The sequence below is a fragment of the Solanum lycopersicum genome, chromosome 11 (assembly GCF_036512215.1).
Source record: "Solanum lycopersicum chromosome 11, SLM_r2.1".
NCBI classification, from domain to species: domain Eukaryota; kingdom Viridiplantae; phylum Streptophyta; class Magnoliopsida; order Solanales; family Solanaceae; genus Solanum; species Solanum lycopersicum.
In genome coordinates, this window is record NC_090810.1 from 45,734,911 (window position 1) to 45,754,851 (window position 19,941).

Genomic DNA, 19,941 nt, shown 5'->3' on the forward strand with positions numbered 1-19,941 from the left:
TGTTTTGACGATGAGGTGAGGTATTGTAGGAGGCTGAGGTCTATTGAAGATTTTGCCTGATTAAGTTGATGATTGAGGGATTCTGAGCAGGAGTGGATGGTGGATTCTGAGCATATTCCATGTTTGAAAAGGGAAGGTACAGCGGATGCCTTCTATCTGTCGAAGCATTGGCAGTAAAACCCAATGGAGGCAGATCTTGTCTCCTCTTTATTTCAACCCTCATTTTGGCAATCTGTTGCATTAGCTGTAGGATCAGTTCATTCTAATATACGATGACATATTGCGCCACCACAACGTCGGTCAATCTAATTTATTCATGATTAGCCTTCTTATTGACACATACCAGCTTTAAGTACTGTTGAAGGAGAACAAATCAAAGACAACTTTGTTAGTTTGAACTTAGAATACATAATACAAAATATCACATAGAATCATGTAAATACACAAAAGTTGCTTTGTTTGAGGACATGCCGACCCATGAATAAGGGGAAGCTAATTTTTTAGACAAGCAGAAATTTGCTTATTTTAATTTTTGGACTATCTCAGAAAGGTTAAATTATGTTGAGCTAAGATCCTATTGCGGTATCTCTTTCGACGTTCGTTGATATGAGCCTCATATTTTCTTGTAGAATGAAAGGGGGATAATGAAAATTTTGAAAGATAGGGGTCGGGCCTTGAAAGGCTGCCTACATTAAGGAGAATTCAGGCCCTACATTGTTCGAATACAAAAGGAAATGCTTGTTTTTATTTCATTCATTCTTAAACGATTACAAGGAAATTGAAAAACAAACAATATATATTCTAAAGGTAAAGGTGATTCCATCTTACCCAATCTTCTCGTTGTTGTAGCATCAGTCAGTGTGAACAAACTCAACTTGAATCTTTCCCATGTTTACGAGGGCTTCCACCTCTTGGCAAAATGCAAGGCACTTTTTAATGCTATGATCAGTGGTTTAATGGTAGGGGAAACGATTTCAAACTTCGCTTCCCTAGGAATATAACACTCCCACATCCTTCTGGAGAGGGGAAAAGACCCCGTTTCAAACCAGCTGCAAGTAGACCTCCAACATTGTTTCTTGAAAGGCATGAAAGAGAAATAGTAGAACTCAGAACTTAGTGACTGGTATGTCGAGCCTCGGTTCATCGCACACAATGATAACTTTGTCACCCCACGTGTTCGTGACACTGTCAATATCAAGCAGGTAGCGGACCACATTCTTAAACTCCACGCACTTCTCTATTGTCTGCCCTTTTTGGTTAGGATGACATTCACAAGTCTTGCGGATGTCCCCTTATCCAATTTGGGAAGATGTTCTCTTGACGGGCTTCATCATACGCTCAGCCTGAAAGTGCTCGTAATTGATGGCGCATGGAATGACTGTCATCCCTATTTGATTTTTTTGAAGATATGCTTCAAAAGTGGCATTGTACTTGGAAAGAAGGCTTGTGGGTGATCTCTTCCTCAAAATCCTCTTCAATATTCTCCAACTTAATGTTTTCAAGGGCAAAGTTTGTACCATATAGATACTTTCCGCGTAGCCTCTGTATGTCAGTCATTTCTTCATCCGTGATAGCACATTTCAACGTCTTAGCCACTAACTCTCTATTAGTGGCAAGTTTAAAGCTTTAAAGGCTGTGGCAGTGACCCCTACCTCGAACCTCTTTACCATAGTCTCTTGGAGCTTGTATTCAAGCAACTGTAAATCCTCTTCGGTTGGTTCAATATTGATGTTCTTGCCTTTAACTATAGTAGAGATTTTACCTTTCTTGAGACGATACAGTAATGTTTAGGATCTACATACTAGGAATTTGATTTTTGGGTTGAGAAACTTAACACTCGGAAATTTGGTTGGACATTTGTAATAGTGACTTGTATATATTTGTTTGGAAATTTTTTGACAATGAGTGGGTTAGCAAATGCCCTCATCCAAAGCAACACATCACATAAATAGTTAAATACACATATATTGCGTCCTAAACATGCACGTGGCCCTTTTATGCGGAGGGTAGGCCTAGCAATTTGGAGGATGTATCACGTCATTTAGAACAGATTGTTGCACCCCCCTAAAAATAAGCTTCACAAGTAATTAGCGATTTCGTTACAGAGTTTAACAAAAGGGTTCCATCTTTTGGGAAATGGTATAAATTACCAATACAATAAATCAATCCCATGCAAGCGATTCAGATAACTAGAAAGTTGAAGGCCTTGCCCCTCATCTTGCCTTTTCCACTTCTTCGCAGATGACGTACTTGCTTTTCACCCTGTACGACTTAGCGAACACAACTTTTGAAGATGGTGGCACGGTCCGAAGAGTGTTGAGTTGCTCATTCAAGGTCATGTCTAGACGCATTAGGCACACCCTTGTATTGGTCAACTCTTGTGAGATGAAAGCTAAGGCCTTTTGGCTTTCAAATTCTCTGAATTAGAGCTCCTGCTCCCTACATAGGTATTTTTACACTTTCTGCCAAAATTCTCTCTCTTCAGTCCCATTCCTATTGAAAGTGGTAGATTTATCTGGAGCCTTACTTGGACATCTTCAATATCTCAGCCCCCACATGGTGTTGCGTTCACTACACCACGCAGATTATCATGTGTCCACTTTTTGTACTCATCAATATACCCAACTTCATATTTGTTTTAAGTCATACTTTATTTCATGTTGATCCGCCCGGCGCATTCCTGTCAAATAGTCTTGGTGAAAGGTATCTTATCAAACCCATCGTAGTTAATGACGAAAGGGCTAGCATCTCCTTGGTTGGGTAAAATTTTTCTTCTGCCAAATTGCTGCATTACCCTGCTTAAATTGTATGGTCGCATCTCCCTAGTGCTAGGAAGAACCAAAAAAGAACAGTTAGCTCCCTGAACCACTATTTTCTTTGACATAAAGTCTTGAAACACCAATGTATGTCTCCTTCTTTGAGTTCATAGAACACTTTCTCACATGCTTCCTTCGTGGTGTGAATTAGGAATTTGCGAATGCTTAGATGAAACTCGTAGTTATCAAAGGGACTCATCTCGGTTGTCTTGGACAACTCTTGTGTTTGAGTACCGTCTTTTTTACACAGGTGTTCAATCATCCACAAATGTTGCACCCTTGGACAAATGGAAACCTGTTCTTGCATAAAGCCAGAGATTGATAAATGTCAACTAGAATAATCGAGGCCAGATTATAGTGTTTATTAACTTGTTTTGCTTTATCAATCCCACGAAAGATAACATCTGTAACCATAATGATACGAGTGTCAATCTCATTCTTTTCATCCCGAGGAAATACCATTGTCCCCAAGAGGTATGCTGAGAATGCGAGAGTCTAAGTCAGCCTCCAGGTAATATGATCAAAGAACTCATTTGTAAAGTTTTTGAAGTAACTATCGTGTCCCCATCATTAAAAAAATCTCATCAACGACACAGTTTGGGTGTCTAAAAAATCAGTCCGCATTCACTAGTCGTAATATGTCCTTTAGTTTCAAACTAGTTGGCTTATCCGGTAGCAGGATGTGATGATATGTATGTTTTTTACTCCGACCACACATTTTTATGGAGTCCATACAATCCTTTATCTTCTTTAGGGTCGGTGTTATTTCGACATTCCCAAATTGAAGAACCATTTTCTCGTTGTCGCAGATTTGAGTGATCACTTCGATAAATGTGGGCCAAACTTTAAAATCCATTATAGAAGGGAGATAACCTAAGTGGATCGAGATATCCCTCATTTGAATCTCGTTGAGTTTTCCCCACCATACATGAAGAAGATCGGGTGCCTTGGTGACCATCTTAAAACTTAGGAACTGTTTTGATATCTACAAAAACTCATAAAGAGTTAGATGTCACCTCCCCCCCCCCCAAGACACAACAGTTCGTCAAACAACACAAACATCTTTAAAATAACATGTAAGTATGATCTCCCTTCGGGTCATGGGACCTTTTGGACTCAAGGTGATCTTTCTAATGGGCCCAACACGCCTTGGGCGTTGGTCATCTTAGGAAATGCGCTAAATCTCAGGATTTGGCTTCACTCTATCTTAGTCTAACTAAGAGTGGTTTTATTTATAGTGGATAGGTGACCCAAGCGGACTACTTAGGCTACAACAACTAACGACTATTGACTATCAAGTAGCCAACTAAATTGTTCAGGGTGCACTGAGAAAAATTTGGTTAACGAACGACTGTGAACCCCCATACTCGTCCTTTAAGTGATAATTAAAACAACTTTCGTTTGACGAAATATGATATGTCATGGAATGTGACAGTTTAATAATGTGATATATAAAACTAAACAATTAATTACACATAGTCAAGTTAGTTAGTTTAAGGGTTAGAACCGTTAAATCTCAAGCTGAGTCGTCATTCTATTTTATTTATAGATAAAATATTTATTTATGGTTTAAGACTGACTTTAGAGTCGCCACTTAATTTTAGGAAAAATCAAGAAACCTTTGTTTTCAAAATATTTGCACAAAAAATCAATTGAAAACCTTAAAGGGGGTTCCTAGGTTCTTATCAATATTTTAGAAAGGTTTTTACGACACCTAAAATATTCGCTAACTTGTTATTATCCGAGAACTAATTTGTTTGGTTAAAAGGTGTAACTTAGTTGATTTTTAAAATATTTTAGGATCCTTTAAAGATGAAATATCGACCTACTTTCTATGTGATATATCTAACTTGCAAAATTTATATTTTAAATATATATTAGGTTTGGTTGACTTGATTAAGTGGTTAAAACGAACTGACGTATTTCTGGAAATATGATTTTTTAACCCTAAGACTAAAGACAATGAATGACAAACAACATAGCGATAAGGTAAGAGAAAGAGGGGGTTGGATCCAAATTCGGTTCTTGTCCGCCTAGATCAGTGTTTGGATCCGTTTTAGTTTTGGGCCTTAGGCCCACTCAATTTGGTACCTGTCCTAAACTAATCATGAAAGGTAACTATTTTTTATTTAGGCTTCGGGCCTAATACTTAACAATACATCTAAAAGAAAAATAAGATGTGGGCCCTAACCCAAGCTCTTCAATTCTTGATCTGCTTCCTCGGTTTTCCTTAACCCAGTTGACTCAATAAAGGAAAATTGGGTCTTGAAGGCCCAAACTCACAATGCAAAGATTGGAAGATAGTCCCCAATGGACTCAAAAGAATCACATGCAACAACAAAAATAAAGTTACACCATTAGCATTTTTGAAACATTTAATAAGTACATATCATTTAAAGCAAGATTCAGTTGATGTTAAGCCAAATTAACAACATAAAAAAAACGTTCAACATGAAACAGTGACCTAACCATAAACTTATGAACAGAATAAAATATGAGGGGATACTTAGCCAATAATCCACAACAACTCACAATGCTGAGAGGAAAACATGCTGCAAATAACAACATCTCATTCTATATTTTTACCAACTCTATTCAATGGTGTCTAGGGATGTTGGATTAACACATGAAAGGAGAGGATGAAGGCAGAAAAATTTGTAAGGAACAACGAACCCAATTCTTTTGAGCGACAGATGAAGAAGAAAGAAAGAAAGCTAAAACATAACTGCAAAAAATCGAAACCAAGCAGCCCAATTTTAAAAATACACGTTGGACATAAGCTCAGTCTAAATATACAAATGCAAAGAAAATGAGTATCATTGAGCAAAGTTACCACCTAAATGTTGCGATAGACATCGAGCTAAAAACACAATATATATCTTCTAATTTGGACGAAATAAATAAATAAATAACATAAAAGACACCAATATGATTTAATTATCCACAACATACTGGAAATTTATTACCAAGCGTCAAACATCGAGTTATTAACAGTTATTTAAATAACCTGAAACAAGTTTGTGCTTCTTACCTGAGGACAATAGTATCAAAAATAATAATAAATAAAAATTTTGGACTTGAAGGTCAAGAAGGGAAGAAGACGGAGCTTTGAGTCCACTCAAGACAACCACACAAGAAGAAAGAATAAACAAAGCAAACTCCTAATAAGAAGCCGATAAACCAACATTCCAAATCCTAACTCACGACGCTTTAACTCGACATAGGACTAGATCACTGAAACGATTAAGAAAACATATGCACATCGAATAATCAACAACAAACCAATAGTGACCAGCAAAACAAGTAGTCATGTAGCAGAACATTCCCATACATCAAACATATCATATAGATATGGAGACAGAGGCAAGATGAACACTGAGAAAAGAAAAGATAAAAAGGAAGAAGGATCACCTTTTTCGGTGTAGCGACAAGACGACGAGTAGCAAGGGGCGAGCTATTCCACCACTGCAAAGAGACTTCTATCACGCATACCAGACTCGGATAGCAAACAAGGAAAACGTGCAAAAATTTGAAAAGATATCTATTCGTAATTGTCTATAGTGCGTCTTTTTAGTGCTAGTTCAAGCTTTCTTTATATTCTTACTAAGTAAGGCTCCCGAAAACTTTTCTCCAAATCAAATTTTTAAAAAATTTCCTCCTAAACATTCTCCAACCAACACAAAAGATCCCAGAAGCTTTTTAAAAAAATCCCCCCTTTCAACAGTGAATAATAAGCAATATATAGCAGGGAACTAGGGTTTGGGAAACGGCAAATGGGTGAAACGTTTTTACCAAAATCGAGCCTCAATTCAAAATTCAAAACGCCTAAACTTTTCACCTGTTAAGATAAACGCCTTTTTCTGATGTTTCAACTCCATTCCAAAAGAGGAAAGGAGAATCAAAGTTTCCATCGACTATAACGTCCTTGTTGATCGATGAGGCATCATCTCGAACCATCAGAATGGAAAGTGCATTCCTTGTGGCTTCTTTTGTTGTTGCAAACAGTACTATCGTAGTGGGGAAGACAACACGGGCAAGACGGTTCGGGTCACGACTTGTTGGACTGCTCGACATGGGCTCGATTAATTGCGATCTAGATTTTATGGGTTTCTATTCTTGCTAATTTTCACGTTTTGGGGTTGCTAGAATTTTTGGGTTTTTCCCCTGCTTCTGCGTTGTTTGGCTAAAGAAAAAGAAGAAGCGCGGGTCTCAGTCGGGTCAACTGGGTTAAGAATTGGATATTCTTCTTTTTGGGAAGATGATTGGCTAGGTCGGTTTAAAGAATTGTGTTGGGGCGCTGGAAAAATAGGAACAGTCGGGTTTGGGTCACTGGTTACTCGAAATAGAGAGTGGGCTGAAAGAATAGAAATTAAAGAGGGAATGGGTCGGATCAAGCATTGGGCCAGATGATACGTTTGAGTTGGAATTGGGCCTTCTGGAATTGGAGTTAAAGAAGGAAGGGGCTGCTTTAAAAATTGTAGCGACAGGCCCAAAATTGTCTTGAAATCTTGTCTCATTAAAAGGTTAGTTTGACCAAATTCAGTTGATTAGCAAATTAATATTTAAACAAGATAAATTAATATACTTTAATTTAGGAGCCTCTGATTCTTAATGACATAAAACGATTAATTAAATTGCAAGGTATTGATCCAAAAATATAACTATAATTTAAACTAAACTTATTTAATAAAAGTTTACTAAAACTTAAAATCTTTTAAGATTGTTTTTGAAGTGTTTATAAAATACACTAGTTATATATGCAATTATATAAGACATATTATTCAACATAATTTGAAATTTTATATTTTCCTAAATTTTATAAAATTAATTATGTTAGATCATTTGAAATCGAAGCTTTGAAAATTAATTATTATTGGGGAGGGCAAAATTGAGTATCAACAAACATCTAGAGGCTTCTTACCATAATAGTTAGAAGACTCTTGCTTCTCTCTATATGAGTGTGAACCACCTGAGGAGCGAGAGTGTGGCATATCTCTTGTTTTTCCATTAAAGTTTCTCTTGTTGGCTAAAAGAGCTTTTTATTCTCCTTTGACAAATACACTAGACAATTGCTTGGCTAGTATTTCTTGTGACGACAATAAATTTTTAAACTCCTCCAATGATGGTTGTTGAGTCCTTCCTTGAATCGACGTCACAAATGAAATATATAAAGACTTCAAATCACGAATGACAATTCTTCTCATTTGTGCTTTAGATATAACCTCTTCTAGATTCAACAAAGATATCTCAAAACATAAGTTCTTAATCATCAAAAAGTACTCGGAAATAGAAAGGTTACCTTGAGTGGTGTTAGTCAATTCATTATCTAATATCTGCAGTCAAGCTTCATTCTTTTTGTTGAAAAGGCAATCGAGGGTCCTCCATATCTCGTGAGCTGATTTACACTTTATAATGTGATCAAACAAATCGGAGGAGATTTTCCTCTTCATAATGAACTCTACCTTCACATTTACCTGCTTTCACTTCTTGCATGCATTGCTTATTTTGGTCCGTCAACAAGAGGACTGTGTCATTCCCATTAACGATATCCCACAAATCCTCTCCCACAAGATATGATTCCATACATGTCTTCCATACCTTGTAATTGGACTGATTCAACAACTCCATCCCCAATCCATTGACATGGCCACTAAAATCTATTTAGACAAAGTAGTTGAATTTACCTCTAGACAAATCTTGAAATAACACACAAAAACAAACATATGGTTATGACTCTGATACCATGTAGAGAATAGCAGAAAAAAAGTATAATTGGTAAACATTCTGCTAGCCCGAGATCATTAACCAAGATCGGAAGATTCAACTAAAGAAGAGGAAGCTAGAAAGGATAACTTGTTTATGGAAGAATACTCTTTTATTAGGTTTTTCTTGAGTTGCTTTTGTTGATTACAATTGTACAATATCATCTCATATTTATACTAACCTATGGATTATCCTAAATACTACAAGTTCTAGACTATTCTATTATTTACTACAAAAATATCTTCAAGAAAGTTTTAATGAACTTATCTTATAGCACTTTCTCTAGAATATCTAGATATCTTCAGGATAATTATTCTGAGTACTACACCAAGCAGGACTGCGTATCGGTCGGTTCGATTCGGTTTTGAAGTTTATCGAGTTGTTTTATTGGTTATCAGTTTGTAGAGATGCTAAATCGTTATAGAACCATTAAGATATTGACTTATCGATTATTGGTTTATCGGTTTTTCATCGTTATCGGTTCGATTATCGATTTAACCATTAATATTTGACACAAAAGAAAAAACATTGAAAATCACTTAGAAACAAGGTGACAAACCAAATAAAACATGCACTTGAGTTCACATGTTACATCTTGGTCAAAAGCAAACACTTTTACATTGTTGAATAACCAAGTGTTTGAGACAACTAAAAATAAAAGTAGGAAATTAAACTCTAAGTCGAGGATTTTCTATACAAAATGGTATAAATGTAATTATTTAATTTAGTATTGGGTTATCGGTTAACCCGTTAAAAAAATTAAAACCTTTAAAAATCGATAAGCCGATAACAAAAAAAAAGTCAAAACCATTATCAAAACCACTAAATCAATAACCCAATACTATAAACCAATAACTTTTTTATCGGTTCGGCTTATCGATTCCGGTTCAGTTTTGAACAGCCCTAACACCAAGTCATTCTAGAAACCATACTAGAAAAATCTATGATATTCCAAAAATCAATTTTATCATTTCTTACAGGTATATCCCATATTTAAGTAATAAAAATGTATTAGTCATTAACCCCAAGGAAACAAGAAAAAAGTATAACTTACATAAATTTCATAGCGTAAGGATCTAAATTACAATCTATTTCTATTCTTTTTCAATTTACAAAAATTCTTTTAAATCAGTGATATCCGGATACATAACAAAAAAGACATTAAATATGATGCATTAAAACAAAACCAGTTACATTAAAGGAAAGAGATTATAAAATAGGAAAAGACTCAAATATGCCATCGAACTTTTAGAAAACTCATTGATGACATCCGTTAAAAGTTTGGCTCATTTATGTCATTGCTTTTAAAGAAAAGTCTCATCCATGCCATCTTTTTTAACTCCAATTTTGCAAAAGGTTTAACACTTTTCTATTGATATTTTTGGATCAAATCTATAATTTTTGGCTGTTTTTCTTTAAATACACCAAGAACACATGAAGAACATAAATAACTCCCAAATTTTCAACATCTCCAATTCTTCACGAAATCATCTCAAATTTCGGCTACATCATTAATTTCTTTTTTTAAAAAAAACTAAAATTCTAAAGTCATTTGTTGAGTTCAGAAAATTCACCCATATTTTAAAAATATATTCTAAAAAACAAAAATCAGTCCCAAAATTTCAATTTTTTTAATTCTTGTTTTTGTAGTTTTTTACATTAGATCTTTGTTGACTGGTGTTTTTTGAGTTAATGTTCAAAATTTCAAACGATTTGAAGATGTGGAGAATGTACCATTAAAGAATGTTGAAGTTTTGAAACTTTGAAGAAATTTCAATTGAGTCTTATTGAGTTAGGTTGAATTCAAGCTTAAAAAGATTGAGTTTTGGTATCTAGCTTGGAGCGAAACTACTCTTGAAATTTGAGGCGATTCGTAAAGAATCAAATAAGTTTGAAATTTAGAAATTTTTAATGTTCTTATGTGTTCTTTGTGTTTTTAGAAATGTAGAAGCAAAAAATGTACATTTGATCCAAAAACATTAATAGAAAAGTGTTAAACCTTGTTTGGTGTGCAAAAAATGGTTTCAAAAAATCGGTAAAAAAATAGCATGAATGACATATATATTTAATTTTCTCAACAACTTTTTTTAATTGTTGGCTGAAATTAATTAATCTTACTCAAATTTTAGTGAAAAATAAAGCGGCTGTTCTATTTCCCCCTTTCGCACCAAATTCCACTCCCTCTTCTTAATTTGACATCTGACTCTCACTTTCTCCAATTCAATCAATATGTTTGGACTAAGACTTTATATGGATTGATTCTATTCTTCTAAATTTAGTTGTATTTTTTTTTAATGTTGTGAATTAGGGAATAGAAACTGGGTTATGCCTGAGTGAACATAGAGTAAATTCGTTTGATTCGATAATCAAATTACCAATTGAACACGGTTACGAGTATTCATCCATGGCAATTGCTCACTAATTGATATATGAAATGTAAAAACTTAGTTTCTCCATATCATTGTTGTGATGGTAAGAATATATTGGACTCTTCAAATAGATTGATGGATGAATAATTTATTTTTGTTGTGTTCTTGAGCTATAACTTTCCAACTTCAGAAATAGTTAATTTGATTTGAGGATAAAAAATCATTCTAGAGATTTAAAGAATCGAAGAAAAAGCAAAATGGGTCAAGGTTTTTTTACTGTGATATTTTTCTTTTCATAATTGTACAAGACAGCCAAATGGATAAGGAATAACAATCATCTGTAAAGGATTGGAATAAAGTAATGTGCTTGTGGAAGCTCTTTCTTTCAATGTGTGTTTAATTTCATGTATCTTACAATAGGATGATAACCAATATATCATTGTCGATTTTCTACTTGATGATAGGTATGGAGAAACAAGCACTTTGAAGGACTCCTTAAAATGGCTATGTCGGTGAGTTGACTTCCACTAGTGAGATAAATACTTTACACATGTCTCTTTATTTTTATTTGCAAAAACTACTATTCATAAGTATTCTGCAAATAACATATTAAAACAAGAACATAATTACTACCCATAAGAAAAGAATCAATAATCCCAAGGTAGAATCAAAGAAGAGTAAACTAAAACCAACTTGTGTTTATCTTCAGCTAAGCATGTTCAAACACGATGGACCGTGAGCCACGTCGACTGGTTTTGGGAAAGGAGTGAAAAGAAGACTGTATAGTTGAATGAAGCATAATCTAATTTTAAAATACTTTTGGATGAACCTGATATCAGATATGATATTATATATTCATAGTCATTCCATAACAACTTTCATTTTCTCAATAATTTGGTTTGCTTCTTCCTTAGATTACTACTCCCTTCTTCAAAACAACAAGAGTTTTGTTTCCTTGTGTCCCCAATCAGTTTAACTACGGACTCTTTGATTATCTTTATTTTTTGAAAATTATTAGTAGGATTAGAATATTATGATATATATATATATATATATTCTTTTTTATTTTTACAAGTAAAGATATATGTAGAAGTCTTTAGGTTTTTGACAGTAAATATCTAGTATATCAATCATAAATCTGACCTTTATGAATTTATATAATTTTTAATTTAAATATTTGTTGATACTTCTAAACGAAATAAGTATTGTGTACAAATTGTTGCTAAAGGTGTATGGAAAGTAATTGATCTATTGCAGTAAATATTGGTGTCACAAAAAGTTTTTTCTAATAAATTACTAACTAACTTTTCTTAAGTTTTTCCAACAACTAATATTGTTGGTAAATAAATTAATTTATGGCAACATTAAATTTTGATGCGAAAATTTTTATAAGCCACCATTATAGAAATGTAAGGCAACAATATTTTGGGTTGCATGGAGTCATTTTTAGCAGTAACATATTTTGTTGTTGCAAAAGCTTTTCCAATCAGCATTTATTGCAACAACTTTTTTATTGTTGTAAAAAATACTTTTGGCAATAACATCCAATATGTGGCAACAAAAACTTTTGTTGGGAAATGTAGTTTTTCTTGTAGTGGTTTACAAGGTATATACATTGAAATTTATTGGAACATTACCCAATCTTCGCTTAAATTAGTGTATCATACATGTCCTATTCAACCAAGAAATCTTTCAAATTTATTCATAAACTTTTATCGAAATTTTGGTAAGCGAGGTGAGTTATTAAGGATACAAAAGTGATGAAATTGTTGTTGGACAAACGATTTCTTTTGTGAATTTTTGAGTTCATCGAAAATTCAATAAATTTTGATTCAAGATTGTCAAAAATTTGAAATTCAAAATTCTTCTCCCAGTTCATTGTAGATCCTTTAAGTTTTGATTCAAAATTGTTGAAAATTTTGAGTTTCAAAATCATTCTTCTATTTCATTGAAGATCATTTCAATTTTGATTCAAAATTATCGAAAATTTTGAGAAAATACATCATGAAAGATTCGTTCAATTTAAATTGATAAGTGTTGTTCTTCTAGATACATTAAATAAGAAAGTGTTGCCCATAAAATTTTTTAGATTTGAGATCGATACGTTATTGTTTGGTAATTGTTATGTATCAGATGTAGTATGAATTTGAATTTACATATCATGCCTAAAGAATTAATGCATGATACATTATTATTTATGTATCTTATTTTTTTTGAGTAATACTATATTTTATTTTATTTTTAAAAAAACATTAATATGTAATTGTTACAAATAACATATTTTTTTGTGTGTGATACATTACAAAAGTTTATATCAAGTATATTTGTATTGAACATGATAAATGTTAATCACAGATTCAACAACTTTAGAGTTATGTATCAATACTTTAAATATGAACATGATACATTGCATAACATAAAAGTTATTATAGCAGTGATGTGTTGAATCAGTACTAACACTAAAAAGACTAATTCAAGAATCTAAATAAGCGATAAACATTGAAAGTAAGCTGAAATAATTGAAAGATCGATCCAATGGAATGAAGTATATCAATACCGTTATTAGAAATTCCTAGAATCATTTCAAATGCATTCCAAGATGAACTATGTGGGTTAGCAAGGTTTTTCTATCTCTCTTCCGTAAAGAGACCGGAAGTAAAAGATTCAGTAATATTTTAAGATACTTTTTTAAAAAACACTAAAAGAAATCGAAAAGTGAAGTGATTGAAAAAAATCTACATCTTGAATAACTTGATTGGAAAGAAAAAATATTTGAAATTCAAATATAGGTTAATGTAAGTAACTATGTTGAGAGAATTCTGGAGTGAAAAAGAAAGAACAATCATGGATTAATGTATCCTAAAAAATAATGATGAGAACAAAAAAGTGAGATTTTTGAATATTTTTTTAAGTGGTAGAAAATATAAGAAAATATGATAATAGATAATTTTTCCACAAAAAGATGCAACGCGATTAAAAAAATAGCCAAAGAGATTTTGGGATGAAGAGGTTGTTGTTGCCCACAAGAAAAGAAACGAACAAGTCCCTTGTCTCTCTTTCTGTGAAAGTGCACGATGAATTTCAATATCAAGAAACTAGTTAATGAAGAAGAAGTGGAACCCCTATTGTTGTCATTTGTCAATATGGATTTCAAGGTATTTTATTTCTTTGACATGATTATTTATGCATTATCGGGTTAAATTAAAATGATAGTAACAAACTTCATATTAACTTTAGTACCCGAGAATGACAAATTTTATTCTTCTAATGCCAAAATATATTACTAGAATCACTAGTTGAGTTACATAGTGATGCTAAAATGTGAGTGAGGACGAGCTCTACTCAAAGATTGTGTTTAATAAATATGAATATGGTTGACCTTTTAAATATAATATTATTAGTGCTAAGACACAGAAAAATAAAAGACTAGATGTAATATCTTTTCATGAATTACAATAAATTTGTATAACAGAGAATTAAAGATCATATTTGGAAAAATTTGAAAATTTTCTTAAATTGACATAATCGAACCCATTATATGATCATTTACGATTTGATATATAGGTTGGTTTTGTAACAATATAGGTTGTTGGAAGAAGCTAAACTTAGTGGTCGAGGTGACATACTTTATTTTTCAACACCAGTATTGTGAGAATGACAACATTATGGAGATAAAAAAAAATAGAAATTTAGAGATAAATTGATATTATTGCGTGTCAATTAAATCATTCGTGGATATTATGTATTTTGACTTGTAGTTGTTATTTGTAGTGTTGCAAATTTTCAAGACAGGAAAAATTCAGAATAGGCGCAAAAAAATAAAGAAAACTTTGTTCGATTTTTTGTAGAATTACGGTAAGGCTACTTTAGGATTCTCTCCTTAGCGCCGGTCATGGACCACAATTGGGTAGTCACAGGCTTTTACATTACAAATTTCAAATCAAAAGATTGAAATTTTAAATGATGACTAAAATTTAAATATTTCTATTTTTGAAATAGAGGTTTTTCAAGTGGCTCTATGTACAATTTATGATGAACTACTAGGCCCAAGTGGATTTGAAACTCAAGGCCCAAATTGCTTTTAACGGGTCGAATGGACCAACCCATTTATCTATTTCTCCCCAATTTCATGTTACTCTTTCCAGCGGCGAAATCGTACTCTCAGTTTCTCTCTTCGCTGAAGTCCGGTGAATCTGCTCAGTCTCTCCGGCAAAATTCAAAGTATCTCTTGTTCTCGTTGAGCCAAATAATCTAAAAAATACATGGAGATTGTTCGAAGCTGCTACTGCTCTCCTCCTCCTCTTCTCTATGTTATCTTCCATGCTTCCATCATACACCTTTCAAGAAAGTTTCCACTTTGTTGCTTGTACTTTTTAAAAATATCGACAAGCGTGTGTCGATAGGGGTGGACAGTTTGTATTTCGGTTCGATTTTAATTTTTTGGATTTTTGGTTCTTGTAAAATGTGTACCGAATATCGAACTAAAATATTTTGGTTCAATTCAGTTTTTATTATTTTGATTCGGTTTTTAGTAATTCGATTCGGCTTTTTTATTTCGGTTTTTTAATGAGCCTACTTAGTGGTCTTTTTAAATTTTTAAACTTAACAAGTTTTTTGTTTGATTTTTCAACTTAATGGGCTAAAAATAGACAATAGTTACATCAAAGAAGTGCATTGTAATTACATCAAAGAAGTGCATTACTACCAAATATAAATATATCAATATGACATTAGGCATTAACACCACAAATTTTAAATTCATAATGTCACTAAAACACACAATTTTTAATTAACAATATCACTAAAACAAAAGTGCATTGTAGTTAATGTCTTCACAAATACCACATAATAACAATCTAACAAGTAACAATACAGTCTTCCATGAGAGTTGAGACCACTTTCAAGTTTCAACTTTCGAGAATTCTAGTGCCAACATAATAAACAATAATGAGCAACAAACAATGTATTTTAAACTTCTTGTTTTCTTCCATAAGATCACGTTCAATTCAAATGTAAACAATAACAAACAAAAATAGTGAGTTTTCTTGACCTTCTTCCATGAGACCGCTTTCAACTTTCAAGTGTCACATGCCAACAAAATTACTAATAAAACTTAGTACTGTACGTCTTCTTCATTGTCTTGACTCTTGGACCTTTTAAGATAAAATCAAATGTTATAATACTACTTTTAAGATTAAAAAATGATATGATTAAATAAATGATGTATTGAACTCACCCCTTGCAAGTCAATCATATATCAACAGTGGAAGAGTTTCTTCCACTATTTTCCATCTCTATAAATAAGAAAAACAAACATGTCATACAAGATACAACACAATAAGTATTTTATTTTTTCCAAAAATAAATAAAAATTAAAAAATCTTATCAAGTTCAATTTTTTCAAGAAACTCCAAACTTTCTTCAACACAAATAGACTTAGTTTCTTATCTAAATCAATCTTGGACACAAATAATACATTGCACACATTTGGGAGTCAATAAACTTCTAAAGGGATCTAGAATACGATCACCGGTGCTAAATGCACATTCCCATGACACACTCGACATAGGAATAGCCCATACATCTCGAGCCAACTGTGAAATTATAGGAAATCTAGGAGAATTAACTTTTCACCAACTCAAAATATCAAAATCTCCAGATTCAGGCCCTTGGTCTTCAAGAAGATATTTATCCAACTCAGATTTAACACCTAAACTTCCAGAATCTTGCTTTTGTTTCTTCAAGAGCAACTTAGTTCTAAAAGAATTTTTGGACACATTTTGAGAAATACCACAAGCAAAAGAATCAGATGAGTCAGATGAAGATGGTTGGTTTTTAAAATATTTTTCATACTTACTTATATATATCACAAACAAATCCCTCAAGTAAGCCTCTACTTTCGTATTCACTACATTTTTTGTTTCTTCCCCAAGTAAATTTTCAAGAGCAAAACTAACATACACAAATTTATTGCGAGGATCCAAAACAGAAGCAATAAAAATCATTTTGTTCATTTTTTTCAAGATTACCCCAATATTTCTTGATTTTTTCATTCATTCCTGAAGCCATTTTACTCAAATCAAGGTCATCACTTGCTATACATAATTTCAAATAAGCATCAAGTTCACATATATGCTCAAAATGAACATTGCAAGTAACAGAAGCAATAAAAAATTTCAAGAGCAAAACTAACATACACAAATTTATTGCGAGGATCCAAAACAGAAGCAATAAAAATCATTTTGTTCATTTTTTCAAGAGTACCCCAATATTTCTTGATTTTTTCTTTCATTCCTGAAGCCATTTTACTCAAATCAAGGTCATCACTTGATATACATAATTTCAAATAAGCATCAAGTTCACATATATCCTCAAAATGAACATTGCAAGTAACATACCGTGAACCTGAAACATTCAAAGTGAGCTCATAAAATTTTTCAAGAAACTTTGTAACATTCCTCATATTATTCCAATCTTCATATTGAATTGAACATGCTATAGTTCCACCTGCACAAACATCAGTAGCAAGAAAAGAATTAAAATTACCATCATAAAGATCAAACCTCTCAAAAGCCTTCTCAAACTTTTCTGCTGTGTCAAACATCAAATAGGTGGAATTCCACCTAGTAGGAACATCTAAAGACAACATCTTATCACATTCTATATTTTGCATTTCAACACTTTTCAAGAAGTTTCTTGTCCTTGAAGAAGATGATCTAACATATTTCACCATTTGTCTCACCAGTTTGATAGAAGTACCAATTTCTTTCAAACCATATTGCACAATTAAATTAAGTATATGAGTCATACATATCACATGGAGATTATTACCTTCCATCATATTAGTTTCCCACATATCTAATTTTTTGGACAACTCCAAAACTGCCACATTATAAGAAGAGGCATTATCAACCGTAACAATAAAAACATTATCCAACTTCCAATCAAGTAAACAATTATTAATAGACTCAGTCAAATACTCACCTTTATGACTATCTATAGGACAAAAATTTAATATTCTTTTATGAAGCACCAAATCCCTATCAATAAAGTGAGCAGTCAAACACATATAATTGATTCTTTGCATTGAAGTCCATGTGTCTATTGTGAGACAAATTCTTAGTTGTACTTCTCTTAAAGATTGTTTCAAATTTATTTTCAATTCACCAAAAACTTCATAACAATCCCTTGTTATGGTTCTACGAGAAGGAATATGAAACAAAGGTTGACTCATAAGCTTCTTAAAGCCTTCTTTTTCAACAAAACTATAAGGTAGTTCATCCAAAATTATCATTTCAACTAAATCTCTCCTACATACGTCTTGCTCAAATTTCCAAGTGTTTAAACTTTTAGTTTGAATATTTAATAATTTTTTAATACCAGATGCAACAGTCGGGGGCTTATACACTTTACACCAATAAGTCAAATGTAGTTTTAGTCCAGTTGTTCCATTTCTACTTGTATTGGCAGCATAGTATTGTTTACAATGTAAACACTTTGCTTTAACTAATACACCAATTTCAAAAATCTTTTCAAAGTGTTGCCAAACAGGAGATCTAGGATCCATTTCTTTTTTTTTTGTTATTTCTGTTCCAATTGACGGGTCATTGCTATTAATAGGGGTATTATTCGTAGATTCAGCCATACTTATTTGACTTTGATCAGCTACACCCATATTTAATTGATTTTGTTCAGCCATCTATATTAAAAACAATTATTTCACAACAAATTCACACTAAGCAAATATCAGAAAGAAAAAATGAAAGAACAATAAAGAAAAACAAACCTGATTAGTGGTCAGCTGGTCGCCGGTCGCTGGTCGCCGGTTGCTGGCCGTCTGAAGACTCTGAACTCGCTGACGGCTAGCCTCTGAGTTCACTGCCCGTCTTAACTCGCTGCCCGCTTCTTGAAAGAATGAAGAATGAATAAAATTGAAAGGAACTTGGAAGTATGGAACATGGAAGAATGAATTGAGGAAGATGAATTATTCTCACTTTTCATATTAGGGTTTCTATTTTCTATAAAGTAGTATAAAGTAAAAGTAAAAGTACTAAAGTATAAAAGACAAAGTTAAAAAAGTTAAAATAACTTTTACTTTTCACTTTTCAGATATTTTTTTTTAAAAAAAATTATTTAACATAAACAATCAATATAATATAAATACATAATATCATATAATATTTTGGTTTAAATTGAAATACCGAAAACCAAAAAAATACGTACCAAAAGCCGAACAAAAATACCAAAAAATATAAAAATATAAATTGAATACCGAAAACTGAAATACTGAAACTGAAATATCAAAAAAATTTAATTCAGTTCGGTGTTTCAGTTTTTCGATATTTATGCCCACCCTTATGTATCGATACTCCAAAACTAGTGCATTTTTGGAGTTAATGGATATAAGCAATAGTTCTCTGTTGTGCTAATTACAGCAAATATGAATATATACATGGTCTATTCTCTAACGGGGTCAGTTTTATTGATTCACTATTTTAAGTCAGTAACTTCATTGGGACAACAAGTCAAAATTGTGTAAATATATAATATAAGCTTCATTATTCTCTTTATTGCTTTAGAAATAGTTTCTTTAGCATTTGACTTGTTTGGTGTTTTCTTATTGGGTTCATTGTTAACAGCTTGTTTGGATGATTGTCACTATTTGTATTGTTTTTCTAATTCATCCTTAGGTAACAACTTAAAATCTCATTTTGTGTAACAACTAATTTGGTGTCCTTCAGTTTAAAAAAAAATAACATAGCAGTGTGATCTCACAAGTGGACTCTGGACAAGTAAGCTTCTTTGCTAATTTATAAGATAAAAACAAGCTTCTTACTTATGCAACCATCACACTCTTTCCTGAATTAACAACTGATTGATTCTGGTTTGCAAAGAAAAAAAAATGTTTGACCGGTCATATAGTAATTCTAATGTGCGTATGCTTATCATTCTAAAAAAATCTGATTATAATGTAGTTCGTTAAATGTGATACC

The 19,941-nt window shown here is 32.5% G+C and overlaps 1 long non-coding RNA gene across 1 annotated transcript; it reads right to left on the bottom strand.

Moving 5' to 3' along the window:
• Positions 1-15,714: 15,714 nt before the first annotated feature.
• Positions 15,715-18,980, bottom strand: LOC101259702 (uncharacterized). The gene is made up of 4 exons (XR_183252.4): positions 18,735-18,980; positions 17,347-17,455; positions 16,185-16,242; positions 15,715-16,101 (listed from the first exon to the last, which is right to left on the bottom strand). It is a non-coding gene; the product is annotated as an uncharacterized lncRNA (long non-coding RNA).
• Positions 18,981-19,941: the final 961 nt, after the last annotated feature.